The sequence below is a fragment of the Dermacentor andersoni genome, chromosome 10, assembly GCF_023375885.2.
Source record: "Dermacentor andersoni chromosome 10, qqDerAnde1_hic_scaffold, whole genome shotgun sequence".
Taxonomy (NCBI): Eukaryota; Metazoa; Arthropoda; class Arachnida; order Ixodida; family Ixodidae; genus Dermacentor; species Dermacentor andersoni.
The window spans coordinates 81,314,465-81,342,259 of record NC_092823.1 but is presented as its reverse complement, the minus strand read 5'-3'; the positions used below and the strand labels follow the sequence as shown (position 1 = coordinate 81,342,259).

Here is a 27,795-nt window from a genome sequence, read left to right as displayed (position 1 = left end):
AAGAAGCAGTTAAGGCCTACTCCGCATGTAGGTTTGCACGCTATTAGGTCCAGACTTAGCGTTACGGGTGAAAATTTCTTTTTCGCGAAGCCATCTTTTCCATTGACCCCCAAATTACGGCTGCTGTAGTGCAGGATTGACCGATACTTGACACAGTGCGAAGAATCACCTGACGTTGTGGATAACGAAGACGGTACTAACGAAAGCTTCACTTAAAATTATTCGTGCAATGCGTGGGATCCACGCACTTTTTCTTCTATTTCGCTTTCGCGGACATTCGGCGCTTCTAGGTAGGCTTATAAGCGGGTGTTTAAAGCCGAACAGGTACCTTGATGCCTTACAACTCCGAGACTCGTTGAGTTTCTTAATGTTGGTTATGGGTCGCCTTTTTTAAATTGTTATACTGTCACGTAGTAGTAAGGCTAAAGAACACAGTACTAAGCTGTTATTGACGAAACTATGTTTTATTGGGAGAACTTGTCCCCCAAAAAGAAAGTTACACTCAAAGCACAACGATAGCGAAGAGCACATTCTGCGATTGTCGAAATCTGTTCAGCGGGTTCATTCATAGACATGACTGCTTTCCATTTTAGAATTTTTATGACTCAATTTAGAAGAACGTTGAGATAGAATGTCATCAGTATTTTGCTTTTCCTTTGTTTTGTTGGTGCTTCACTTCAATATCGTGGGAAAGCAATGATAAGACCATATTGAGATGTCTTTCGCTAGTGATTGGTTTTTGTCCTTTCGTTGGCACCAACACCATAAGTGGCAATCTTGAGGTTTTTCGGTGGCTTCAAATGTGCCCTGGAAAGATCAAAATTCATTAGGTTACACAAGCCCAATATCATGGGTCGATGGCTTATATAAATCACAAAATTCAAGAAATAGTTTTCCTGGTTGAAATGCCTGCCTTTCCTTTCTTGCTCTGTCCTACCAAAATACAAGCCGCAGGTGCTTTTAATAAAACTATTCTTAAACTATCGAAATCTAAGGTGTACAGAGCAGAGACAATTGATCCTGCTTATACTGATCTCGAGTACCTTAGTATTCATTGAAGCCGAGCTGAGAAATTATACCAAATATGTTATAGTTCATGTCATAAATTTTAGTGACACAATTTTATTAAAGATAACATAGCCTGAAGGCATCAACGCTTTCCGTTAGCGGTTGATATCTTATGCGAGGAATTGTGACTTCTTAGCTTAGTGAACCTGTTAATTAGACTAAGTTTGTCTGTGTATCAGACTCGCGAGAAGAGGCACAATTTGTGCATATTATAGATGCGCAGTCAAATTGGTTCCTTCCTGTTGCCGGGAAAGCAGATATGTTGGTCGAGTAACCTTCGTGTTTATTGTACATTACAGCCAAGATCCCCAAGAACAAACAGTGAAGGAGCGCGGCCGATATATGTTTAGAGAAACAGAGCGCTAAAGGTGTGCAGCAGAGCGGGGCAGTCATTCGTGATTGAGTTGGATTATTTCGTAACGACGGCCTATTCACATACCCGTGCGCATGTTTCCCACACATTCAGCCACGACCGTGAATAATATGTATTGTTGTCACGTGCCCATTTGTGTAGATCCCAAAAAGACGTGTGTAGATCCCAATTTGGTCAGCAATCAAATCCTGGCGAATCTGAATACGAGCGAAGACGAGCCGTTGTGGACATATTTAACCACTCTGGTGCGCGGGAGAGATCCCCGAAGCGTGGAAGACAGCATGGGCGGTGCCAGTGCTCAAGTCTGGAAATGACCCTGCGAACCTTGAGTCATATCGGCCGATATCGCTAACATCACTGGTATCAAAGTTGATGGAAATACTAATACGTACGAGGTGAACTTGGTTTCTTGAACAAGTAGGTAGACTGTCAGCGTGTAAGACAACATTTCGCCCTCGGTTGAGTGTCCAGGAACGTGTCTTGGACTAAGCCACATCGAGCACCTTCGCGTCCAATCCCTGTCGACACTCGCCTTCTTTATGGACGTTGCCAAAGCATACGACAGTGTGCATCATGCTGGCATCATTAACGAACTCCAAGCCCTGGGTGTCTCTGCAAATGGTCTTCGATTGGTCCTTAAATTGCTTACAGCGCGACATGTTCAGATTAATCTCGGAAATATAGTGAGCGAAAAGCGCCGCATTTCCCTCAGCATCCCACAAGAAAGTGTGGAATCTCCCTTGATGTTTAATGTTGCCATGACCACACTTACAGACGCACTGTAGGTATGTTTGGCTGAAGTGAAAACGTCCATCTGGGTAGATGACATCCGCTTTCGGATTTCGAAATTAAATCAAGATCGTTTGGCCCAGATAGCCCAGGGCGCAATCTCCGTCATCGAGGGTAACTTATCGTTGCTTGGCCTATCTTTATTAGCGAAAAAATCTGCCTTCATGCTTATAGCGCAAGTGAAACGGACATCAACTCGCGTGTGGCTGAATATTATAGGCTACCCAATTCGCCGTGCGACTAGTGTTAGATTTTTGGACATCACCATCGACAGCAAGCTACTGTGGCAAAGCGCTGTTGAAAGTCTTGCGGCTGCATCAGCGCAAATATTCAGTGCACTTCGTCGCATGACAGGTGTAAGTTGGGGACACAATCCTATGTATACGCTTAAATTGAATGCTCACTGATAACAAGGCGCATTCTCCCTCAGCTGCCGCTAATATCTCCATCAACGAGACACTTGGAATGCTCGGAGGCAGTCTAAAGAAAGGGACTTCGCTTGGCGATGGAGCTCCTCAGGGTGCTTCAAAAAGAAGGTTACTAATGAAGCGGAGTCTCGTCCACTCAGCCTTTATGCATTCCAGGCTTTGTTGACGCAGCTATTGGGGCTTGGCGAGTACCCCTACGGTGCGCAGCTTTGCCGGTGGCCAAGTGCAAGAACTCACTCCTATTTCCATGCGCCGCTGAACACCTTTCAATATTTACATTGGAGTCAGCTAAATGGAGTCGCCTCGATCCACCATGGTCTTTATGGGACGTGACCTGCAGCCTCAGTATACCCAACCTACAGACGAAACGCACAATTTCAACTGCCGAAGCACAGTTTCTTGTGCTAGACCACTTGAGCACAACGCTTTAATGCCACCCACAAATGTACACAGACCACTCGGTGTGCGCGCGAGAGAGTTCTGCATACCGTCTTATTATTTATAATGGTCTGGCCGCCTCGATTGCGTAGTTTCTACTGCAACACTAGAATGTGCCGCAATGAACGTGCCTTTTCGAAAAGTACGCGCTTATTTCGCACGTGATGTCGTGGTGTTCGCGGACTCAATTTCATTCTTACAACGATTACGCCTTGGCCTACCTCGAGAGAAGTTTACAAGGCAATCTCTGGCACTCATTACAGTTCTAATGAGCGAGGGATTCGCGGTAAAATTTCAATGGATCCCATCCCACATAGGAATAGAAGGAAATGAAAATGCGGACGCTCTTGCACGCCTGACACTGACATATGCCCCAAATGTAATAGCACCAACAATTTTTCAGAACCCTATGGATGCAATCTGCATTCACTTTAGAGTGATTCACCATGCTCCACACCAAGCCTGTGTGACACGTGAGATTGCTCGCGAAAAAAGCAACGCTTTTGCGCCGCATCCGAACCGACTCCGCCTAAACAGCGGCTTGGTTATTCAAGACTGGGCGATGTGCTTCCCAGCTCTGTACTTTCTGTGATGATAGAGGCGACGTCGAACATTTCATTTGCGTATGCTCGCAGTTCGACGCAGTAAGAAAAGCGATGGTCGACAGGGTGGAAAAGAATGGTCCTTTGCATAGGAAATTTGAAGACTTCGTTTTCCCAGGAGGGTCCGTGCCTTTCAGGAAAAGAGCGCAATGAATGATACTTTTCCTCATGCCAGACACGTGGCTCTTGGACACCTGGGGACCCACATAATGACACATACAGAAGGCTCAGGTTGTTCAATTGCCGGCTACGTGTTCCAGGGTAACCCCGCCTGCTGTAACGCCACCACCACCACCAACATTATCTGCGAAAGAAAGTTCATCGAGACAGCACGTAGATAAAATAATTAAGATTAGATGCTATATTTCCTATATAAACCGAGTAAGTTATGTCTGTTGTTCTAACAAAAACGAGTGTAGCTCGGCTGTAAAGACATCCCTATATGAACATACAGATACCATCCCAAAAAATCTCATGGAAACCATAATAACGTGTCTCACCGTCAACAGGCTGCACGTTCAGGTTTTTACTGTGCAGCGGGTGTACCAGCAGTGCCAGCAGGAGTAGCCGCGGCAGCAGAAGCGCCGGGAGTGGCGGCAGCGGCGGCGGGAGCGCCGGCAGCGGCGGCGGGAGCGGCGGCAGCGGGTGCGGCACCGCCGGCGGGCGCACTATCGCCTCCTGAACCTGGTGACCCACTAGGTGCTGTCTCTGCTGCCATGCATTGAGTTCTGCGAGCACAAACACATTTTCGAAGTTTGTGTTCCTAATATACAGAAGAATTAAACACATTGCAATACTTACTCAAATTACTTTTTGTCGGAGAAAAATATCAATCCCTTGTGAAACGTTTGCGCCAAAGATGTCCTCACTGAATCTAAAAAACTCGAATTAAAGTCGAGGTGATATTTCAGACCAATTCATCATGTATTACCAACATTCCAGAAGAAAAAAACTTTAAATGCACTGCTCAAGCGAAGGAATGAAAAAATTAAGAAAGCCCTGATCAGTAGAAAAGACCTGATCGTCGTTATTCAAAGAATAAAGTCAAACCGAAATGAATCTTCGCAAGAAGAACTAGGGTAACTTACAGATTATAATAATCAGCCATACAAGCATCTGGGGCATGATGGCGAAATAATCATATTGCTACATTTTGCAGAGTGCCAATCAGCTAAGGAAGTGGCTCATATTAAGGCTGCTTAAGAAATATAGCAGTTTCAATCGAACGCGAAGCCCTAAAAGCAATAGCAAGGCTTTATGTGACGCTGACGGCTCCTCAGAGTTATGTCGTGACGAGGAGTGCTTGCTACCAGCGGCATCGCAGTCGTCGCGCATCGATGCTGCAAGAGGTGAGAAGGAACGAAAACCGTCAGACTTAGTAAGCACCCAAATTTACGATTACAAATATCAAGCTTGGTGTTCTCGCTACGTCGCGTTATCACCAATGTACGCGCTACTACGTGGCTTCCATACAACTATTGAGCAGGAGCATTAGTGTGTGTGCACACAGCACTGTAAGCAGCATCGGAAGGCATAACGCCGTTCTGACTCTGGCAGAACCAATCGAAGGGGATGCGAGGGTTCGTCCTGGTAGTTTTGTGGCTTTTGCTGTCAAACACATTGCGCAAATTCTGAAGACCTTCTTATCTTCTACGCGATGGCCGTACATGCGTATCGATGATCTGACAGCGCGGCGGCAGAGGAGTCACTGTGAAAGGCGAAGGCGCGAATGCGCCACCAAAATCCGTATAATTGCTATTGCAACAAAATGAAAGTCATATTGGACTGACATTTATCTTGCACACTGGACACACGATAGACCATTGCGTGTATGATAAGAAGAGTACAAACTAAGGTGTGGTGCTAGAAATGAAGAAAGTTCTGCGACTCATGGGAAACTAATTTTTCAAGGAAATTAATTCTTTTCCCAACACACACACAAACACGGCTTTCCTACGTCAACACACTCTTGTCTTGTTGTTTGTGCTCCCTCACCAATGGTATAGGTATGGCCACCTTTGTCTTTGTAAATGACAACAGCGTTCCAGAAGATGCATGCACAACTTCACGTATGGCTGTGCAATGTCAAAAGAGCATCTTTTTTCTTTTAAATGTTCTTAAAACCCTCATGAAAGTAATCACTGAGGCACCTGTCTGTTTGAACTGCATAGCAAGCACCCCGGGCATAAATAGTCTGATATACAAAATCGTACTGTAACAAGAGTAGCCTGCTCCTTAGCAGCATGGCCACCGGCATGAGCTCGTGGTTGCTGTACTTCGCCCAACGCTTCTGACCGCTGCCCGTTCGCTTGCGTCCGCTGATAATAAATCTCGTAGGAAGTGGTGGAGCTTGCTCGGCTTCGAACACCCTGGAACTTCTGAGTCACACTCTACTCCCCCATCATGCCCGACGATGCGCATCATCCTTCAACTACTCCAACAGCACCAACCACACTGGTTTGTGCCGGTGCCCTGCGTCAGCGCGAGATCTCCCTATCTTCTCCGGCACAGATGACACAGACGTTTAGGAGTGCATCTCCTCTTACAAACGAATGAGGGCCCATGACCAGTGGGACGAAGTTAGCAAGTTGAGAAATGTAACATTGTAGCTCTCGGACATTGCGAAACCTTGGTTTCGAAATGACCAAATCGACCTAACTACATTGTTGGTCGTCAAGACTAGCTTTAACCAAGTTTTCGGTCGGCCAGCAGTAAGAAAGCTTCGTACAGAACAACGATTGCTTACGCAATACCAACAGATTGAAGAGAATTTCACGAGCTATATTGAGGACATTCTTGAGCTTTTTAAACGGGTGGACGTGTCAATTTGAGAAGATGAGAAGATCACACATATAATGAAGAGTAATGAGAACGATGTGTTCCAAATGTCACTATCGAAGAGTGCTCACTCTCTCCTTGAAGTCACGAAATTGTGTCAGAGTTACGACGAGTTGCGCAGGCAACGGCTTTAACACCCGCTTAACACTTCCGATCCGCGACTTCATCCATGAGCAAGCTTATCAAGCCATTTCTGCAGCCCATGAACAGACGTCGGTCACTGCACCTCCGACGTACGCAGAAGCTGTTGCCCGATCTCGTCCATGCATGCTCTGGTCCGTACGCCTGCGTGCACTGCTAATAAATATGTTAGTAGTACAAACAAACCACATGGCGGTCCGTATGTATGGCTTTGCATAGGTACTTTCCTTTAACGAAGGCAAAAACTCTTTGAAAGCAAAGAATAAGTCGGAGCAGGAAAAAAAATGCTATAGCAATTTCGGCGTAAATACGCGAGAAATGTCTTCGCAGTACATTCGCCCCTCTTTTAGATCACGCATCTTTGATTTAAGCCGCATTCAAAATATTCCAAAGGGTTGTTCAGGACCTCACTCGACACACATGCTGCCTCTTCAAGGAGCGAAGTGTCACTGACGGTGGCCCGTAGGAGGCCACCATCAGTTGTAATGGACGGGTTGACCATATTTCAGTTTTCCCTATTTTTCTAAAATGGCTTGGTAGGGATAACATACTTCCAGTCCTTGCCATCGATTACGTAGACAGGGAGATATTACTTGCACGAGAAATCGAAACACGTATGTTCAATAATTAGGTAGATTTACTAATTACCTTCATCATTATTTACTTTATCGCACAAATCGCAATTTACAAAGTGTAGCCGCTGCGTTTGCAAGACGTACGTTTTAGGACTAATGTTCCAGAGTAACGCCACTTTGGACATATGCGCCAGCAAACTGGCCGTAAGAATGCAATGTCCCACTTACTTTTTTAACAAAAAGCTCTTTATGCACTGAAGCGCGAAATTATCTTTAATGCACATGTATTTCGTCCCACTTCGGGGAATATGTCGAAACTGGCATCATCTTCGAGATTAGTGTCAACTGGATATTTTTTTGCAAACTCACTGGCTATGTTTACTAAATAGCCGTAAAACATAAGAAGGTCAATTTCTGATTTACATACATTCTTTATTATGTGTTTTGATTTCACATGCTCAAATATATAACGAAGCCACCAAAGAATACAACTCATTAAAAGCACACGCAAAACGCGATATCTTCTGTACTACCGTCCCAAACATGTTGCACTCTAACCCACAGCGCTTTTTGGAAAATGATAAAACCTGAAAATAATAGCTCTATTTCTCTAGCTGATAATTCTGGCTCACCCATTTCTGATTCAGATGTTACTGTTGCCTTGAACATTGCATTTTTTGTTCATAATTTGCAAAAGAACCTGCCAATGAACTTCCAGATTTACAATTTTCAGATTTTACACCGATGGAAGGTATTGATTTTAGGCCAGAAGGCATCGTTAAGTTTATAGATGACCTCAAGTGCCCGTGATCCTGTGGGATAGACGGTATATCAGCGGCAAAGTGTTAAAATATACGATGTATGGGCATAGTTCAATCCTCTGTATTATTTTGAGTGATTACTTGACACAGGCGCTGTTCCAAGAGATTAGAAAATACGGAATGTCCTTACACTCTTCAAGAAAGGTGGTCTGTCTTCCCCAGGTAACTACTATCCCATTTTGCTCACCAGCGTATGCTCGAAAATAATGGAACATGTCAAATACTCTTACGTTGCTAACTTCCTAAATTCAGTGAAGTTATTTCGCCCTAATCAACATGGTTCCAGAAAGATACCTCATGTGGAACGCAGTTATTATTTTTTATTCATGATATTCATTTAAACCTCGACTATTACATCCCAACTATGGCCTGTTTTTAGATTTAGAAAAGACTTTGGATAAGGTTCTAAATTTTCGTGTTTTGCTAAAGTTATCACGCTTAAACATCCACCCATTTGTTCTTAACTCAATCTAGTGTTTTTTAATGAACGGAAAACAGTTAGTATATGCTAACCACCTTACATCTGTTTCCTACGTTCTGTCTAGTGTACCTCCGGGCACTGTTTAACACATCCAGCCGCTCCTATTTTTAATCTACACTAATGACCTGAAATTCACTGTCACTTCTCTAATGCGTATTTTCGCTTATGAGTGTGACACTGTCAATAACCTCACTGGCGTCTCTTCCCTTCGGGAGGATCTTTCATATTCAACACAGGTGTGTTATATGGCGCATGTCCCTGTAGATTAGTAAGTCTCTACACACTTCATTCCATCGTCGACCTAAGTACATCCCCTCTGCCTACAGGAATAATAACTGTACTATATTGTTACGGTGGAAAAAACAGGACAAAGTGGTCGACGGTGAAGAAGACGAAGTGGCAACAGCCTCGGGGAATCTCGGCTGCTGTTTATATACACATCCTGCAAATACATCGTGTAAATAGTTTTATACCCGTGACATGCTGGTGGACGTGCGAGGCACCCGTTTTCTCCACGGAGCTACGCAGCGGACGTCTCACCAAGCCTGGGACCATGCTTCCATTGAAAGGCGCCGCCTCTGCAACTGCAATGCCGACTACGCATACCCAGTACGTTTCTCTACTTCAGCCACAAGACCCCGCCAAATTCAGGCGCCTCGAAGGTGTTCACGTAGAAGAATGGTTAAAGATGTGTGAGCGCGTCATCAGGGTGAGCAGGTGGGATCCGACCATATTGATGGCCAATGTCGTGTCCTACCTCGACGGAACACCGGGAACGTGGTTTTACACACACGAAGAAGAGCTACCCAGCTGGGACTTGTTCAAATAAAAGCTCTCCGACGTTTTTGGCAAATGCGACCGGTCGACAACTAGCCGCCAAACAACAACTCGCCACGCGTGCCCAAACCGCTACCGTGTCGTATGTCTCCTACATTCAGGACGTCCTAGCCATCTGTCATAAAATCGACACGTCCACGCCAGAGGTGGACAAGATTGGACGCATTAGCAAAGGCATCGCGGACGACGCATTCAACCTTCTGCTCTTTCGAAACGTATCGACTGTAGACGCCATCGTGAAAGAATTCCGCATTTCGAGAAGGCAAAGCGTTGCTGTGTATACAATTAGTTTACACGGCTTCCAAATACCACAGCGACCTCTTCCTGTACAGAACCCATCGACCAATCTAGCTCGCCACCACGGAGCGATAACGTGACCCGAATTGTACGCCGCGAACTCGAAGCAGCGTTTCCTGCCTCGCCTCAACAGACGTCTTGGAATCACACTGCTGAGACGATATCGCTGATCCAGTTCGTGGTTCGCCAGGAAATCGCTAATATGGGTCTCATACGTCTAAATATGGGTCTAATATACGGCTCTTCAAATCGGGAGGATCTTTCATGCTTAAGACTGGTGTGTTATATGGCTCATGTCTCTGAACACTAGTCAGACTGTACACATTTGATTTGATTTTCGACCCAAGTACATCCTTTCCGCCTACAAGATTAATAACTATACCATATCTACCGCCAACTCCTTCAAGTACCTAGGAATTCACCTCTGCAAAGATTTGTATTGGGCAAATCACGTAAGGCACATAATTTTTTTAGATAACGAAATTCCTGGTTATCTTAGCCGTAATCTCTTCGTGGCACAACCACCCGTCAAATCAGTTGCTCATAAATCGCTCCTGCGACCAAACTTTGAATGTGCATGTGCTATCTTTCATCCTTACCAAACTAATCTCACTAAAGCCATTTATCCTGCGCACAACTATGATGCTGGATTTATTCTTCCAGATTACTCACAGCACAGTAGCGCTTCAACATTAATGCCTAATGTACACCTGTCGCATCTTGCCTCTCGTCGTCGCATCTCTCGCCCGTGCCTTTATCACAGGTATTTTTATTCCATACCGCGTTACGGCCAGCGGATCGAGCTGGCTCATCGTCTCTGTCGAACAGACCATACGAACTCGTTAATGCCGCCACGAGCCCGCACCATTACATTCCTGCAGTCATTCATCGTCCGAATAGCCCGAGACTCAAATGGTCTTCCGAGAGAAACTGCACTCATCTGCGATACAGTGAGCTGTACATCTGCCATCGAGTGTTCTGACTCATCTTTCAAGTCATCATCATCATTCCCCGCCGTTTACGTGCCAGCCCCTCATGCAATGTCTCATTGGGATCCTTGAGGTACCCATAAACAGTAAACAAAAAAGAATAGTGACGCCCGCCTATTCGAATTACCGAGCTTAAGGACAAGAATTATTCTATCTGCCATAGCCGGTTTTTAAAGTTATAGAAAACTTGAAAATGATCGCCCCGTATATATATTCTGCTGAGTCACCTTGTACAATATATTGCACCCTCATTTTCTGTTTACGAAATTCACTCGGTAGTGATAACTTAAAATATTCATTCTGTATATCAAGTCATGTGCCTCTGTAACTGTACAAAAGTGATTTAGTGATCTACAACTGTGTTATCAAAGGTAGCAGAAAGCAGCTTTGAGGCATACTTATGCTTCTTTCCGAGTGTGTTTAAATCTAAGATGCAGCAGCAACATTGCAATGTACCGCACGTAGTTCTATCTTCATCTCTTCCTTTAGGCAAAGTAATGGAGTTTTTACCGTAAAAAAACACGAGATGGTCACTTCTTCCCTGTACATGAAGATGCTGCTTTGAGGAGGACATATATATATATATATATATATATATATATATATCGTGTTAGTAAAGTCGTGTTGTTTCTCCTATGTGCTTCTATTGGGACTACTTCCACGCCGGATCCTGTGATTCTAATCTTCACTGATATGGCGGGTATTTCAGAGGGCGCTCTCAAAAGTTTTTAAGGTTGCCTATGGCAGATAGCACAATACTTGTTCATGAGGCGGTCTACTCAAAGCGGCGGAAAACACCTGGAGAAAGAAATTGAAATGCATATTCGACGATTTAACAGGATTTACCAATGAAGTTTTTAAATAATTACCTTGTGGCCAATATTACAATTTACAAATTCTAGCCGTCGAATTCGCTTGCCGGATCCACGTTGAATGAATTCTTAGGATGATACCAGTTTCGAGATATTAATTATCGAACTTGCGAAGAAATCCAATGCCGTTCTAGTTACTTTCATAACGAAACGTCACTTAATGCATTCAAGTTGTTTTTTCGTCCACTTTCATTTCCATTAATTTATCATTTCTTTATTTCCCTTAGTAAGCGCAAGCAATTTCCCCTGTTGTCCTTGGTGGCCTTGTTCGTTGGCTTCTTATGACATCACTAATAAAAATAGGGCCCTTAAGTTAACCCCCATTCTTCTCATTCTTACATAACCAGAGTCTCAAATCCGGCAAGATCGAAGCCTTCAGGCACTATGTCTGAGTTTATTTACCAGTTAGTTTCACCCTAAAAAAAAGAGGATCCCGTACGCATGATGCCTGTGGCAGAAAGGATATTCAACATCCGCGACCAGGGTTTGTGAGTGGTGGCGCTGGCTAACATTCCTTAGGGTTACGTGTAGTAGTTATAGAGAAGTACCCGAGAAAGCGGATAGGGAAACGGCGCCGCGGTAGCTGAATTGGTAGAGCATCGCACGCGTAAAGCAAGGAAATGGGAACGCTCGCCACCTGCGGTAAGTTGTTTTTTCATCCATTTTCGTTTGGATGCTACCTCAACTGGCACGTCACTGACAGGACCAAGATCAACACGCTGATCCGATGGGCTAACAAGACGGCGCTGGGCTTAATGGAGACGAGTACTACTGGGCTCCTGCAGCTCGGCGTCCATAACACCCTAGAAGAAATAGCCGAGGCGCAGCTCACCGCGCAATTCGAGCGCCTCTCTACCACCAAGACGGCCCGCAGTATACTGACGTCCCTGAATTACAACGCCCAAGCTCCCACCCGGCAACTGTGCGAGATCACAGATGAGGCGCGGGCACACACTTACGTGGACCCCATCCCGAAGAACACGCGCGCAGAGTGCAACCAAGAACGTCGGCAGGCGCGGGCCAAGGCCCTAACCGAACAACACGCCCAAGACTCGCACGCCCGGTGCGTGGACGCCGCGGGATACAAGCGGGAAGGCTTCGTGGCAGTGGTCGTTGCGGCGGCTACCGGCATCGAGACAACGGCAGCGAGCGTGCAGTGCACGAACGCCACAGACGCTGAGGAGGTTGCCATCACTCTGGCAATCACCGATGCCGAGTGTCGCACCCTGCTCAGCGACTCGAAGAACGCCGTGCGCAACTTTGCCAAGGGGCGAATATGCGCGCCGGCGGCCGCCATCATCAGCAAGCTCCAACTTCAAGACCGCGGCAGCATTATCCGTGTCAAGTGGTTCCCGGCGCATGCGCACGAGTGTGCATCCTCACCGAACCACAACGAGACGGCCCATTCGGCGGCGCGAGCACTTACCTTCCGGGCCCCCGAGAGTGACCGTTTCGTGTGGTGGTTCGAAACCAAAGACAGATTGACCAGTTATGCCGAAGTGACCAAGTGTCACCGCTTAGCTCGACGGACAACGCCGCTTCAACACCCGGCACTCAGTCGGGAGGAGGCCGTAATCCTAAGGCAGATACAGACCGCGTCACTCCTCGCCCCCGCAATGCTGCACATGCTTCACCCAGAGGTCTATCCGAGTGGGCTGGGCGGTGTTTGTGCAGCGTGTCCGGTGGACCAATGGCACATCATGTGGGAATGTGCCAGGTTCCCGACGGCAGCTACCTCAAGGACTTACCCGCCCAAACTTCAAGGTGCAGTGCAGTCTGCAGACAAGGACACACAACTATGGGCCGACCAGCAGGCGGGGGATGCCCTCCAGGAGCACAAACCTCATGACCCACTACAAACGGGTTCAAATGGGGAAGTGCAGAGTAGGGTACAACCCCGCGCCGACGCTTGGCCAGCGTCACGACGCGGTAAACCGTCGTTTGCCGGCACTTTATTAAAGTTATCCCCATCCTATCCTGGATGCATTTTGCATTTCTTCAATTCAACTAGTAAGTACGAGCGATTTCCCAAATGTTCCCTCGGTTGTCAGTGTTTGCTGGCCTCAATAATTATATATATATATATATATATATATATATATATATATATATATATATATATATATATGTATATATATATATATTGTAATACCGAAGCCGATCAAGCTGTCCAGCGCTGTTTATTCCAAGAAAGGCAACGCCCCAGCTCAAGTACGCAGGGCAGTACTCAAACAAACATGTGAATCGGGAGCGTTGTCGGCAGAAGTCAGCGAGATTAACCAAAGTCTCATTGGCCTGGCAGACGGCCTCAAACAGGTCACCGCTAGCGTCGCTTGCCTCAGTGATAACATTCGCCAAATTCAGGTTGCGCTCGGGGACCCCAACAGGGGCCTCGGAGCTCTCGCAGATCGCATCGACGCCATTGAGGCGCGAATGGCTTCATCCGCCTCCGTCGTACAACCGCTAACCGTTCCCGCCATACTAAAGGAAGCTACACTTCATTATCCCACCAGCGCGGCGACAGGAGGACCCATTCTTTGTGCAGGCCTAACTGCCCCGTTAGGTGGTAGTCCGTCAGGTCAACCATAATGGATAGATTCAAAGAGAGTTTTCGCATTTGGCGATGGAACTGCAGAGGGTATTCTAACCAAAAAGCCCGTCTGCAGCAGTTTTTCAGGTCTTTCTCTGCGAAACCTCAGGTCATTGCTCTCCAGGAAACATTAATCTCCGTAGCCTCGCTCTAGGGATACAGGGCCGTGTCGGGCCGGCCCGGAGGGCGAGGGATTTGCACCTTGATCGATAAACGGCTAACTCATATCACCCACGACCTCAAGCTGGCGAGTGGTAGAATTGAATATGTCCTGGTTGAGATCCTGCTCGACGTTCCGCAGCGGAATCAGCGCAGAAACAGCGTGTTCGTCCGTAATGTATATAGCAACCCCAGAGACTCGCGCCAGCAGTTCAAGACCATTCTCAAGAAGGCGACCGACTTGGCCGGCCCTCGACCCTTCGTCGTCGTCGGCGACTTCAACGCACCATATGGCATCTGGGGTTACGTCTACGACACTACCAAGGGGCGAAACCTGTAGCAAGACGCCAAAGAGATGGACCTCATTCTGGTCACTGACAAGAATTTTCCTACGCGCATTGGCAACTCCATCACCCGGGACTCGACACCTGACCTCGCCTTCGTGAGGAACGTCGAGGACGTGGGTTGGGAGAACACCGCCATGGAGTTCGGCAGCGACCACTACATTCTCGAGACCAACTTCAAGGTGTCTCGGAGTAGGGTCAGGGAATTCACGTTCATTGATTCGGACCATTTTCGCAAGATTCGTGACAAACCCGGGAGAGCCAGGGCACCCGCCACTCTCGAAGAATGGTGTGAAGGCATCCGGAACGACGCTTCCGCGGCCACCAAGAAAGTGGAAACAGATCTCGACGTCGAGCGGATGGACAGCAGACTCGCCACCTGATCGAGGCCAAAACCGCCATGCTCCGCCGATGGAAGGGTCAAAGGCTCAATCGCAGACTACGAAAGAAGATTTCGGAGCTCAACAAGGTCATACAAGACCACTGCAAGGCGCTATGCCAGCAGCAGTGGGACGAGCTCTGCGAATCCATCGACGGACAAATGCGCAACGGCAAATCCTGGGGTATGCTGAAGCACCTTCTCGAGGAAAGCGGCTCGAAGTCAAATCAAAGGCATACGTTGGCCCGGGCCCTTCACGAAGCCACCAGGTCTAACACGGTCGATGAACTCGTCGCAAAACTCATACAGAAGTACCTGCCTGTCCGTCGCGACGGCGATCCGTCGACCCAACTCCCGGACTACCGAGGCCCTCCACGCCCCAAGCTGGATGAAGACTTCTCCATTGCCGAGGTCAGACAGGCCATCTTCGCGCTCAACCGCAAGTCTGCGCCGGGTCCGGACGGAGTCACCAACAGAATGTTGAGAAACCTCGACGACACGTCGATTGTCTTTCTGACCGACAAGATAAACGAGTCCTGGAAGAGCGGCATTGTACCTGCAGAATGGAAGACGGCCTGCATGGTGCTCATTCCCAAGCCCGGCAAGGCCCCGAACACCTAAAACTTGAGGCCGATTTCTCTGACCTCCTGCGTCGGCAAGGTCATGGAGTGCGTCGTCCTCAACAGGCTTAACGGGTACCTCGAAGACAACGAGGTTTACACGTACAACATGATCGGCTTCCGCGCCGGACTTTCAACACAGGATGCCTTGAAACTAATCAAGCATCAGACTGTGGATGGCCGTTCCAGAGACGTCAAGGCTCTGCTCGGTCTGGACCTCGAGAAGGCTTTCGACAACGTGCTCCACACCTTCATCGTCAAGACCATTTCAGACCTGGGTCTCGCTTCCAGATGCCACAACTACGTCTGCTCTTTTCTAACTGACAGGAAAGCCAAGCTTCGCATTGGAGACTTCCGCTCCGAAGATGTGCCCCTCGGAGGGCGGGGCACTCCTCAGGGCGCCGTCATCTCCCCAACATTGTTTAACATCTGTATGATTGGTCTTTCCGAGAGGTTGGCGCGCGTCGAGAACGTCAAGCACACCATCTACGCCGATGACATCACCATATGGTGCTCCCGCGGCTGCGAGGGCAGAGTCGAAGAAGCCATGCAGGAGGCGATTGACGTGAACGAGGAGTATCTCCGCCCCACCAGAGCTGCTACTTTACAGAAAAGAGAAGGGCGGCAGACCCAAAGATTGGAAGCCAGTCTCTGAAAGCAGCATCAGACTTCGCACTTGTGACGGGGGGGGTGATACCCAGGGTCGACGTTATTCGGGTCCTGGGCATGTTTGTCGAATACAACGGCGGAAACGGAACTGCTCTCCGGAAGATTATCGCAAAGACGGACAACGCTTTCCGCCTCGTTCGCAGAATCGCAAACCGGCAACGAGGCATGAAGGAAAGCAATCTTCTCAGGCTGATCAATGCCTTCGTACTCTGCCACCTCACGTACACGATTTCTATGCACAACTGGCTCAGAGCGGAGCGAGACAAGCTCAACGTTCTTATCCGCAAAATAGTCAATAGGGCTCTCGGGCTACCCATCAGGACCCATACCGAGGATCTCTTGAAGCTGGGGGTGCATAACACCGCCGAGGAGATTGCCGAAGCCCAAGAACGCGCGCAACTCACTCGCCTGGGCACCACAGCAGCAGGTAAACGCATCCTCGAAGAGCTGGGTTACCACCCTGCGGGATTCCCGATGGTCAGTACCCCGATCCCTAGGTGCATTCGAGACAAGTTCGAAGTGGCCCCTGTGCCCCGAAACGTCCATCCCGTCCACAACGAGGGCAGACGCAAGGCTAGAGCAGCCGCCATCCTCAAACAGATCAAGCGACACAACATTAGCGCAAGCTTCGTCGACGCTGCGGATTACAGTGACGGGAAGACCTTTGCTGTCATTGTGGTCGACTCGGGCGGCAACATTTCCAATAGCGCCTCGATTCGCACTTCAGACCCCGGAGTTGCCGAGCAAGTCGCCATCGCCCTCGCCCTGCTAGACGGTCGTGGGTCCGAAATCTATTGCGATTCCAAAACGGCAGTTAGGGCTTTTCAAAAGGGTTGCATCGCCAAGGAAACTGTTCGTCTTCTTAGCGGCTCGAGTCCACATGCTCTCATAAACAATCCAATTCACTGGTTTCCCGCTCACGTAGGATCGGTCGAGGGTGCTCCCCCGAACCTCAATGAGTCTGCCCACGAGGCTGCGCGTGACCTCACCGACCTCACCGACTCCCCTCCTCTCTACGGTCACAGGGACGCTCCCGCTACTCACAACGAGGTTATTAAATATTTCTTCATGTCCAGAAGGGTCTTTCCACTCCCTCACCCCAAGTTGAATACGGCGCAAGCCGTTTCGCTTAGGCTCCTACAGACCAGCACATATCCGTGTCTGTCCGCTCTCCACGAGGCTTACCCCGACGTGTATCGCGACGACGCCTGCCCGTCCTGCGGCCAGACCTCCACTCTACCTCACATGCTCTGGGAGTGCGGGTCGACATACCCCAAGTTCATCAAGGAGGAGTGGGGCTCGCTTTTGCGTAGCCCCGCTCTAGAAAAGCAAATCCTGGCCGTCCGGCGTGCCCGCGACCGGGCCGGTGGGCTAGACCTGCCGGTCCCGACGTGGGACTAGCCGGGTGCGCAACGAGTTCGCGTCCTCGCCGGACCTACAATAATGTTTATTCACTCACTCACTCACTCACTCACTCACTCATGCGCGACGAAGTAGAACAGGGAAGATGATGATGGCTATGTACAAATGAAAACGACGAAGTACGTTAATCGCGCTTACGCTAACTTCCCCCCGTCATGGAAGCGGCCAGCCTGTCCGCAGATTAGAGGTTATCTAAACGGGGAGTGAAGGGCTTCATCCGCGAGACATGGACAATTTCGGCATTCCGGCGGCGCCGGTCAGTGAGAGTGTGTACTGGGCGGACAAAATAGTTCACTGCAGATGTTTGCTGCACAACCGTGTATGGGCCAATGTAGCGTTGAAGGAACTTCTCACAGAGGCCTGGGGTGCGGACTCGAGTCGAAAGCAAGAATTGGTCTCCAGGGTGAAAATGTAGGTCACAGCGTTTGTTGTCGCAGTGACGCTTGCGCTCAGCTTGGGTAGCTTATGTGCTTTGCCGGGCGATTTGACGACAATGTGCAACTCGGGCAGCAAAATTTTCTGGAAGTGAGGCGTTAGGCGAAGAAGGTGCTAAAAAGAATTCTCTGTCGAATATGGTGGAAGGAGATCGTCCATGCACAAGGACGAAAGGGCTGTAGCCGGTAGTCCCTTGAAAAGCAGTATTATATGCTAATGTCACAAAAGGAAGAATGTTATCGCAGTCGGTGTGGTCAGCACCGATGTACATGAAAAATATGTGAGATAGCGTACGGTGGAAGCGCTCAGTAAGGCCATTGGTTTGCGGATGATACGTAGAAGTAGATTTGTGGACGGTATTGGCGGCCCGAAGAACTTCCTCGATAACTTGTGAAATGAACACCTTGCCACGGTCACTGAGCAGAACGCGAGTAGCCCCGTAGCGCAAGACGATGGAGCACAAGAAAAGGCGGCGACCTAAGAAGTGGTACCGGATCGCAGAGGGGCATTCTCGGCATATATTGTTAAATGGTCGACCGCAGTGACAATACAACGGTGACCAGAGGGTGTCAACGGCAAGGGACCATATAAATCAAGGCCAACAAATTCAAAAGGAGCGTCCGGGCAAGGGAGAGGTAGTAGTAAACCGACAGGAGGGGATGTCGAGCGTTTGCGGTGCTGACATGACGCACAAGAGGCAATGTATTTCACCACGGTTGTGGATAGGCCAGGCCAGAAGCAGCTGGTCCTTATGTGGTCGTAAGTCTTGTGGAAGCCTAAGTGGCCAGGCGATACGTCGTCGTGAAGGGCCCCTAATACTCGCAGGCGAAGGCAGCGAGGTAGAACTGGGACCCACCGGTGACCTGTTGGGTGGTAAACGTAGCGGTGTAGCACGCCATCTTCAAGGCGGAATTGTCGAAGTTGGCGTCGCAAGCGGCTGTTGGGTGGTTCGGCGAACCCACTAAGGCGATCCATGAGAGCTCGACAGTAGGAGTCAGCCCGCTGAAGCGAGATGAAATCAGAGCGTGATGAAAGCGTAACTTGGGCTAGGGGCGTTATCGAGAGTTGGCGTGAGGCAGGCGTAGCATCGGAAGGGCGTGGTGGGGAATACGACGGCGCGTTACCGGAAGAGAGTGAGAGTGGGCAGTGAGACAATGCGTCTGCATCATGATGTATTTTTCCAGACTTGCACGTTTTAGTAAAGTCATATTCCTGCAAGCGGAGTATCCAGCGTCCTAAGCGTCCTGACATGTTTTTCATTGATGACAACCAACACAGAGCATGATGGTCGGTGACGATGCTTAAGCGGCGGCCGTAAAGGTATGGGCGAAATTTCTGAATCGACCAAACGATAGCCAGGCGCTCTTGCTCTGTAATGGTATAGTTCCGCTCAGCTGGAGAAAGTGTTCGGCTGGCATATGCTATGGCTTGCTCTTAAGAGTCTTCATTACGTTGCAGATGTACTGCGCCAATACCTTGTGCACTTGCGTCAGTATGGAGTATGGTGGGGGCTCGATTATCGAAGTGGTGAACCACTGGTCCGGATGTAAGATGCCGCTTAAGAGCTTGAAAAGCCGACTCGCAGTCGCTAGTCCATGTGAAGGAGGTACCAGTTATCAGTAGCCTGTGTAGAGGAGCTGCTATTGCAGCGACGTTGCGTATACATCAACGAAAATATGACGCCAAGCCGAGGAAACTACGCAGACCTTTCTGTTGCTGGGGGCGAGAAAACTGTAGAACACCACTAATCTTTTCGGGGTCTGGCTGGATGCCTTCTTTTGAGACGACGTGACCCAATATTTTTAGTCTTGCTTGCAAATTTGCATTTTTTTGTACTGATGTGGAGGCCAGCATTTGCAAGGCACTTGAGAACTTCGTCTAATCGATGAAGATGTTGGTTGAAGTCGGAGGAAAAGATGACAATATCGTCCAGATAACAGAGGCAGGTCCTTCATTTTAGACCACGAAGTACGTTGTCTGTCATGCGCTCAAATGTGGCAGGAGCGTTACAAAGGCCAAAAGGCATCACGTTAAGATCATAAAGTCCGTCTGGTGTATCGAATGCGGTTTTTTCTTTGTCAGTAGCGTTCATCAGAATTTGCCAATATCCTGATCAAAGATCAAGGCTGGAGAAATACTCTGCCCCTTGTAGTGTGTCCAAAGCATCGTCAATTCGAGGTATTGGATATACGTCCTTGCGTGTGATGTTATTGAGCGCTCGATAATCGACGCAAAAGCGAACGGAGCCATCTTTTTTCTTTACCGGGACCACGGGAGAAGCCCATGGGCTAGACGAAGGTTGTATTATCTTCCGCGCAAGCATGTCAGCAACCTGCTGTTCAATGGCCTTTCGTTCGCACGGCGATACACGATAGGGGCGTCGTGGTATTATAGCGGAACCATCGGTTTAGATGCGGTGAGTAGCCGCAGGAGTTTGGCTCAACACAGGGGAACAGCTATCGAAGCAGGCTTTGTGCTTTGCCAAGACAACTATTAAGGCTTCGGACTGCGCGGCTGTTAGGTCAGAACCAAGAACGGCTGGAGGAGGGAAAGAATCATCCAAACCTGAAGTTGGTGCTGGCGATGAAGAAGGGCAAAGCGTGACTATAGAGATAGGCTGAGTGTCGGCGAGGGTCGCCACAGTCATCCCTTTGGGCAGCATCACAGGATCTGGGGTCGTGTTGCAAGCAGACAGGAGGGCGCGGCCACGCGAAAACTGGACGAGACAGGTGGCAATGAGAATTCCGCGAGAAGTACAGCGGGAAGAAGTGGCGACTAGCGTCTCCATCGGTGATCTGACGGGATGTTACGGCTACAACGTCTTCGTCACCAGGACACAGGACGTAGTCTGCAGCGATGGCCAAGTTCACGCATGAAAGTGAAGAGTCCGTAACAAGTGCAAGCGCTGTATCCGTGATATGGACAACTTCCTCTCTACATGAAATGACAGCTGAAGCAGAATGTAGGAAATCCAAACCCAGTATATGTTCATGGATACACGTTGGAAGGATGAGAAACTCAATGTGGTGGCGTATGCCGTCGCTGACAACAATGCAGTACACTGTCCATCGGGGTGAATAAATGCATTATTATCACCACGCGAAATAGGTCCAAGATAAGGCGTTTTTACTTTCCGGAGCCGGAAACACAGATCACTACGAAGAACAGAAACGGCTGCACCGGTATCGATGAGAGCTAACGCGGGAACAACTTCGACAGTTACAGAAAGCATGTTAGCCAGGTGAACAGGAGGAATTTTTGAAGACCGATAAGAAGCAGTTTCCCCTCCAAAAACTGCAACAGTTAGTTTTCCGAGTGCTGGTCGACAAGATGGGAAGTGGGGCGAAGCGCTGATGTAGAGCGCCGGTAAGGCGATGGAGAACGACGTCTGGCCGAACGGGAACTATGAGGCAGATTTGGAGCAGCTGGAGGAGATGGAGAACGGTGTTGATGGAACGAGTACGATGCGGGATAGTAGGCGTCTTGTCGGCGAGTGCGGTCTCTCTCGTGCTCTGTATAGCCTATCTATATAGTATACCTAGCACTTGGCATGCATGCACATTTTGCCGCATAGACACTGCTACGCTCACGCGTTAAAAACCAGCCGAGGGCAATGTGTGGCCCTTACTTTTATAGCCTGCAACTCGCTATCTCAACTCGCAATTTAACTCGCAACTGATCTTATTGAAAAGCACACGCACTGCCCGTCTCTGTACGTCTGCTGATCGAGCACTGTCAAGCCGCTCATAGTTGTCGGTATTGTGACAGTGTACTGGTCGCAGGTTCTTACACTCTAGCGTCGCACATAGTCTGCGCACACATTTAAACTTTTGGCATAGCCTCAAGGACAGGTGACATCTTCCTTGCTAGTAGACTCGGGCTCTACGCATCGAAGAAAATATGTTTTTGTAATTGAAGAATAATGTCACCTTTTCTTAGCAAGTTGCTCTGTTTCACGCATTGGCGCCGTCCGTAGCTATAAGGGTGAGCGAGAGAAGGGACATAGGCGAGAGCAAAGCCAGAAGAAGCTTGCGTTGATGGAAGCACACGTGACATCGCGTTCAGTGAGAGGGGAGTTGGTCGGTGACCTGATGCAAAACTCCGGTAGCTGTAACACGAGTAATTGTGTTGCTTTCCGCGGCCTGTATAGGGTAGTTTTCTGTATCACCTACGCGCCTTGCTTTTCTGTTTGCCGTTGCGTCCCGATAACTAGATGGTTAACTGTTACGGTGGCGATGCCTCGCTCAGCACGCTGCGTCAACCCGGGCTGCGCCAGTGTAGGCTTAGAAAGTCGGCGTGCATTTGGGCAATCTGAGAAGAGCCTAGTAGTTTAGACGAGGACGCTACAGGACATGCTTTACGAAAACATCATGGAAGAACAAGGACATTCGGCCCCTAAGCAGTTCGGCGAGCACGAGATCGGGAGAGAAAACGCCTAGCTCACAGCAGAGAGAATGCTAAAAAATTCGTTTTCCTCTCTAGTAACCGCCCTGTGATTTTCTTTACGCGGCCACCTTACCGAGACCACATAGATTTGAGGAGAAGCCAGTTTAATTGCCTCGCATTTAATATTAGGAATTGTATGACAATATTCGGAAACATTCCGCTTGCAGTCTTCGGAATGGCCAGTTTGAGAATATAAGGTGGCTCGCCGAGACTGTGACTGCTTAAGGGCACAGCAGCATTAGCAAGCTTTCGCTCTTGTCCTATGAAGATTTCTCCATGCATTGCCTTGGGTTACACGAAGTACACATCAAAGCTGTCTGCCAGAACGCCTTAATATTTGTGTTGTAGAAAGTTTGCATGCCTACAGGAAAGGTTTATATTAAGATTGTTTACGAAAATGCAGAACTTCATCTACTAGTTGTGTGGCACGAATAGGTACGTGTCTGAGAAATTCTTTTGTGTTGCTTACATCATTTACAAGTACGTATCCAAACCAACTTGCTCAGTTTTCGTTCCTATTTGACAAACATACTTTAAGGATTTTAGCTCTAGAACGTTCACGCAACGTTAGCTCTATGGTACATGAGTCAACGTCATTCTTACACTGACGCATAAAAAAGAACGTTACAGCTAGTTTAACAAGGTATAGATATTTTCGCTGCTCATTTCGTGGTAAAAATTTTAAGTATAAAAGAGGGAAACTAACATATATTAAGAATCAGTAGTGCAGCAGCAATCGAAACTTTTCTGCAACCTCCTAGCTACCGCTCCATGATTTTGAATGACATACGACCACTAGAACCTTCAAGGACAAGAAATGTATGCATTCTGTAGATCACTACATTTGTAAGGGTCTCGACGCATACTTACACAATCAGGACGCTAGCAATAATGGACAGGATTACAAGAACCTTCGAAGCAGCCATAACGAATATTGTGCACTAGGAGCTCTTCACCGTACTGTGAACAGGGTAGCTAAGGGTCGCCATCTTTTATACACCAACAACCCCCCCCCCCCGCACTATTCTCCTTTCCCCATAAACAAAATATCTAGAGCGAGGTAGGGAGTAAGAGAAATGCAGGTTTCAAGAACGCAAAGTGCATGAGAGCAACATTATTAATGAAGTTGCGGGTGATCAATAAACTGACTCGACATTTCGCAGGCAAAATATATCTTTGTCAGTTTTGTATTCATTCGTTCGCGTCCCTTTACAATAGAAGAATTTTTCAGCGCATTTCAGAACATACTCTCAGGATTCTTTGTTCTTTCTTTTTTCACTTGTGAATTATGAAGTAGGAAAAAGCACACCACTGTGTGCGTCTAGAACGTTACAAATGTAATCGGCTGCAACAGGCTGCGTTTTTAACGCCAGCACGCAAGAATCACTTGAGTATCCTTGAGCAAGATAAACCTCTGAAAAGCGTCTACAAAACTTCTTGAGTAAAGCGTTCGCTGTGCTTCCGAAACGGAAAAAAATGTGTTCTTGTTTTCAGTCAAAGGAAATAGCTCATAGCCTATCCTCCTTTTTACAGTGATCTTTGTACCCCACATAAAAATTGCTGCACAAAATTGGTGTCATAGCTGCCTTGTGTTCCTCCCATGAATGTCTTCATTATTTTACTTCACCCAATGAAAAGCCAGAAGAAAATCATTTTACGGTTTCATCGTCGGCTCCGAATTTCTGGCCAGGCATGGGCAATAAGTCATCGTAAGCACCAATCTTCATACAGCAAGCATATTCAGCAAGATATGGTGCACTCTCAGCAATCAAGTCCTTGTCGGAGATTTTGAATACCCCTATATTCCAGCACTGCAATGCAAAATTGGAACTTGCTCTCCAATGCCACCGCACCTACCAATGTGGGCTTGCAGGACTTGTGCATTCACTTGATATCCCGCTGCTACCATGTTAGGAAGGTGCTTTTCTGCTGGTGCTCATTTTTTGTTTATTAAGTACGTGCTGCTGGATATGTTACCTTTCATGGGCACCGTTCTTACCTACAGAAAACAGTCTGGTAGAATGAAAAATTATTCACATAAGAAATTCATTATGCAGCAGGGCGCAACTGGGCGCAACTGTCCCAGAGAGTTAGTAGTTGCGATTCGTTTCTAGATTCACATGTGTTATATAGTTTAAATGTCAATCCAGCATCACCCACTAGTAAACTAAGGAGAAAGGAGAACGCAATATATACGAGAAACTTTTTCGAGTGGCTGCACACAAAATACAAGTCCTTCCATCGAAATAGAGAAGTTCGGTAAATCGAATATGTTAGTAGCAACCGCCTGCATGTGCCCATGTTTTGGTTTCTATGAAATCCTGCTCTCCCAATGGCTGTCCTCTACACTGTAAAAAATAGCTACACTTGAAAAAAAAGATGAACATTTAGGGAATTGTTCTGTACCGCAATACAAATTTTCTGTGAATGTTGTATGACAGAAACCTGTTAAAAGAAGAAAACTGAACCTTTCTGATATTTTTACAACCCATAAATCAAGTTAAAACTAAAATACAGCAGTTCTAAATTATTGCAATTTCATAAATAAATATAACATACAATTTTAGAGTAGCGTTCTTTTCTTTTCATACACGCCGTTTCTTGCATATAGCACGCATGACGCTATGTCGGGCATCAACGACTGCGTTGATGCCCCGTGCCATAATCAAGATGGCTGCTCTTCGAGTCAACGCGTGTCGGCACTGCTCCATTTCTTTTTCCGTCAATCGGAAGATGTGAGGGTTTTTCAGTTCACATACATTTCAAATCCTGCACGACTTATTTTTTGTCGAATATTTTCCGCGTGTTTATGACATAGAACCGGCCTATACTGTAGCCCTCAAAGAAAATTCAAGCAGACAGCGACAAAATTTTGGAGCTACGTGTTCCCACATTTCAACGTACATTGCGCTTTGTGAGGCAACGCGGGATTTGGGCCTTAAATTTAGCTTTATTGTCTACAGCGAAGCTGTATATGGCTTGGCGATTCGTCCGTCGGCCCGCCTGTCGGTCGTCTATGCACCGAAAGCTCCTCCTGCGCAACCCCGTGCGCATGCGCAAGAGAAAAAGGAGAGAAAGCAGGGTGCGCGATTGGTCAACACAACCTAAATAGCATGAGGCCTGTTTACTCCGATCCATGATGTCACGCTACCAGGCCCAGAATTTCTGTTGATAAGGCTGGCGCAACGTCAAAATCACTGTTGCCTACTCACGAGCATCCCAATTAGATCAGCTGGCAATCGGGCCAGGTAACTTGAGGTAAAGCATATTGTTGGGATAGTCGGTTCAAGAATTAGGCAAAATTTTGAACTGAGTGATGAATACCGGTCATGAACGGAAACATAGGGGCACGCACAAAGCGCAGATGACGTCATGGATAGGAGTGAAAAGGCCTTGTGCTATCTAGGTGGTGTTGGATTAGCTGCGCCAGTAGTGACGTCCTTACTATCCGCTGTAGCCGAACGCGCTGGCAGCAGTTTATCTCCTGGTACGAAATGGCTAGGCCACGCGTCACACGTACTCCTTAGCAGAAGGCAGGTTTCGACCAGTAACGCTGCGAGCAGAACAGGGAACATGCTCGTCTACGCCATGCCATTTCTGAAGCTCGGGTACAACAGGTTCCTGCAGCCGAGCGAAAGTAGCAACTACGTACCGAGGATCTGGCAGCCTACCACGCCGTCGCTTAATGAACCGTAGGGATTAACCGAGTGATAAAGACCGAGGCCGCACGTTCCAGCTTCGCTGGTTAACCATCCGTACGGAATGCATGAGCGGTGATTTTTTGTTGTAGTAGATGTAAGGGCTTGACAAATGTTCTTTTTTCTCTAGTCTTGCCTTTTCGGATTGTACTTGTTTTGCTGTGGCTGCGAGAAACAAGCGAAAAGCATGCGTGAGTTCTTAACAAATCTTATTCAAGGTCGAGGGATCGAATCCCGGCCACGGTGGCCATATTTTGCTGGGGGCGAAATGCAAAAACACCTGTGTACTTAGATTTAGGTGCACGTTAAGTACCCCAGGCGACTAAAACCCAATAATTTTTTTTAAACAGAGCTAATTTCGTGACGTTCGCTCATAGCTACGAAAGAGTATTTAGTTTAATGAAGTGATAGGAGAGAGCGACTTTTTTTCTGCTGTGTAATATTTTAATTGTTTTGATGTTAGCAATTGAACCCGTCGCAAATGTGGGCACATAGCACACGGTATTAATTTTATTGCTTCGTTAGCTGCGATTCAATTGTTTTATTACGTTACTTGCCGTCGGGAAATGATTTCGCCTGGCCACTGACTAAGTTGTTTCATTTTGAAAATAGCGAGAACACTGTACTACTTTGCTTGGTGTACCAAACCAAGTAGTACGAATTTAATGACGTTTCGCGAATAGTGCTTAAGATTTCCACACTATGAATGGATCAGTGCTTTTCAGAAACATCACTAATGAAATATGAGTGTTTCTTCAATATTTGGTATCGTTTCTGGAAGCCCAACTCCACCATGGTAGCTGACGGGCGCGCTCTTTGTTTTAACCAATAGACTTTGGTGTGCTCAATGAACGCTGCGAAGTCAACGCACTTGCCTCGCATATCATCATGAGGTGAACGAAGCAAGAATGTCTTGACAAAAAGGTTTGAATTTCTAAAAAAAGTCTGAACCTGATTGGTACGGCATCATGACGCGAAAAACATTGCGAGAAAGGAAATGATAAAGTAGCAGTCAGTCCTGTCCTCTTTTTTTTTGTATTAGCCTTTATCGCGGTGTTCTTTTCCATCCATTTGCTGACGTTCACATTTAGATCTTGTGCCGCCATGTATGCGTTCACGCTGAACAAGTACGAAGACTGATAATGCAGTTGAGGAGGCTTTGAAGCAGACCTGTTTCTTAGCCCCGCAGTCCTGGTAAAAAGTCCTATAAGGCTTCAAGTATAGAAGGCGGTTCACTGTACTATTCGCTAACTCTCTTCATATGGCCTTCTCTTTAGGCTGTGCGTCCGTGTTTTGTACGTAACATTGGACGCAGTTTCTTTTCTCGTAATTAAAAACGTTGAAGGCATTGCGAGTTCTGTACTTTTGTAAACAGCAACACAATGACAACAACAACAACAAAAAAAAACATGACAAGGAGCATTCTAATAAAGGTGGAATACTAAATCATAACGCAGCGTAAAGCACCTACTTTCCAGCGTTCT

The 27,795-nt window shown here is 47.5% G+C and overlaps 1 long non-coding RNA gene across 1 annotated transcript; it reads right to left on the bottom strand.

Moving 5' to 3' along the window:
* Positions 1–544: 544 nt before the first annotated feature.
* Positions 545–23,567, bottom strand: LOC140213531 (uncharacterized). Its single transcript, XR_011890390.1, has 3 exons — positions 23,484–23,567; positions 4,199–4,426; positions 545–807 (listed from the first exon to the last, which is right to left on the bottom strand). It is a non-coding gene; the product is annotated as an uncharacterized lncRNA (long non-coding RNA).
* Positions 23,568–27,795: the final 4,228 nt, after the last annotated feature.